This window comes from Carlito syrichta, unplaced genomic scaffold (assembly GCF_000164805.1).
Source record: "Carlito syrichta isolate Samal-C Ts95f unplaced genomic scaffold, Tarsius_syrichta-2.0.1 Scaffold153648, whole genome shotgun sequence".
NCBI classification, from domain to species: domain Eukaryota; kingdom Metazoa; phylum Chordata; class Mammalia; order Primates; family Tarsiidae; genus Carlito; species Carlito syrichta.
In genome coordinates, this window is record NW_007097744.1 from 3,915 (window position 1) to 6,302 (window position 2,388).

At 43.0% G+C, this 2,388-nt stretch overlaps 1 pseudogene across 1 annotated transcript; it reads right to left on the minus strand.

The window, feature by feature from the left end:
- Positions 1-244: 244 nt before the first annotated feature.
- On the minus strand, positions 245-802 carry LOC103252141 (annotated as a pseudogene). Its single transcript, XR_503770.2, has one exon. The product of XR_503770.2 is annotated as a 40S ribosomal protein S10 pseudogene (transcript).
- Positions 803-2,388: the final 1,586 nt, after the last annotated feature.

A 2,388-nucleotide genomic window follows, 5' to 3' on the forward strand; every position in this document is an offset into this window, starting at 1 on the left:
TGTTTGGCACTCGTGTTTTATTCCTGCTCTTAAAGGAAAAGCTCTCAACATTTCACCATTAAGTCTGATGTTTTGGTAAGACTCAGATTATAGAAGTTCTCTTTTATTCCCAGTTTAAGAGAAGGTATTTTTAAAAATCATGAATAGCTGTTGAATTGTATCATAATGTTTTTCTGCATCTATTGAAATGTTCATATGAATTTTCTCCTTTAATCTGTTTATGTAGTGTATTAACACTAATTGATTTTCTTTTCTTTTTTTTTCTGGCTACAGGCTTATTTCACACAAAATAATCCTCTCCAATTTTACTGAGGTGGCTGACCATGTCCACGGCCAAATCCGCCTCTAAACTGGAATTCAGTTGCTGACCCAGCCCCAGCCTCGACTTTCTTGTCAGCACCAGGGGGCACAGCACTCCGTCTGTAGGTGTCTCTGTCAGCTTTCCCTCTTGTGAGTCTTGAAGGTTGTTCACCCTCCAGACCTTTGGGCCGAGGTCTCCCAGTCTCTGGACGGCTGTGGCGCAGGGTGGTTGGCACAATCTCAGGGGGCAGGTGGAGGTAATCACATAGATGCTGGATACCCTCGTTGGTAAGGTACCAGTAGAAATGTTTCCAGGCAAACTGTTCCTTCACATAACCTTGAGACTTGAGAGACTGCATGGCCTTCATGACATGAAGATTGGGCACATTCTTGTCGCCCAGCTCTGGATGCTTAGCATATGGACGTCCTTCTTGGCTACCATCACTCTCTCCTTAAAAAGAAGTTCATAGATGGCAATCCGGTTCTTCTTGGGCATCAACATCGCGACGGCTACAGAGTCCGGGGCCAAGGCTGAAAAGCCACTAATTGATTTTCTAATGGTAAGTCAAACTTACAGTCCTGGAATAAATCAAACCTTAAATCAGGATATATTATCTTTCTTATATATTTCTAAATTCAGTTTGCTAACTTGCTTGTAAAATAATTTTTTGCATCCATGTTCATGAATGAAATTGATCTATAATTTTTTTATCATTATCAATATTATACTGGCTCTTGTCTTCAAAAGTTTGGTAAGACTGAAATTATTTCTTTGTTAAATGTTTCACTCTCATGAGTGTTTAAAGCCAATAAATACGACAATTCTGACTTGAGGGTCTCACAATCATCTTTACTGCACTGTTTCTTTCCAGAGCCTTGGAGCATCCCCTCATGGAATATGCTAACCATTCACGGTAACAAATAGGGCCCAGATATGGCTTGTCCTTTCTGGGCTCTATAATTCTGAAAGCAATGGGAATTCAGCAGATCACTTATACCTGTCTTTCCTTATGTCAAGTGGATAGTTTCTGTAAGCTCGCAGGATATGTGATTGGGTGGGGGGGTGCCCTCATGTGCTTACATTTTTTTTATTTTTTTGAGTTGGAGTCTCACTCTGTCGCCCAGACTGGAGCGCAGTGGCCGCTCCCGGCCACCGCAGCCTCGACCTGCTGGGCTCCGGAGATCCTTCCGCCTCAGCCTTCCAAGTAGCTGGAAGTACAGGTGCGTGCTACCACGCCTGGCTACTTTTTTGATTTATTGTAGAGATGGGGTCTCGCCAAGTTGCCCAGCCGGGTCTCGAACCTGCAGGCTCAGGCAGTCCACTCACCTCAGCCTCCCAAAGCGCAGGATTACAGGCTGAGCCACCAAGCCCGGCTGTGCTTACATTTTTTTACGAGGAGGGAGAAGATGAGAAATTATAGAGAGCCAATGTGTGGGGTCCCAATAATTCAGTGCAGCAGCTAAATTCACATTCCCTCCAAAGATATTAGTTGAAGTACTGGCTGGTAGCAAGATCCATGTAGTAGTGTAGATACCACAAGCAGTTCTAGTGCTCTAGTTCCAGGAGCTTCCTCCCCACCTCCTCTTCTCTCTACTGACCCAGACATTCTCAGCACCTTTATTGATGGGGAAACCTCTACGGCCATTTGTTTAGGAAGGGGTGTGACTCTTCCCCTGGCATTCTAGGGAGGTTGCCCAGGGCACATTCCAGGAAGGGAAGTGAGAGATTTCCTTTTCCCTTTTCCTACACTGCACCCTGGGGATGCTTGCTTCTCTGGGAGGTAGGCTAACATTGTGCTGAGAGAGAAGTGAAAGCGAGTATTTTCATTTCTTTCCAAAGCTCTGGCATCTTGAAGGTTTAGCTAGAGCCCTCTGTCAGTGGTTCTCAGAAGTTTTGGTCTCTAGACCCCTTTATACTCTTAAAAATTATTGAAGACCCCAAAGAACTTTTGTTTATGTGAATCCTATCTATTGAGATGTATCATACTAGAAAACAAAACTGAGAAATTAAAAACATCATTAATTCATTTAAAATAGCAATAATTAATGCATTATTATTAGCCTCAATAATTTATTTTTTATGAAGAA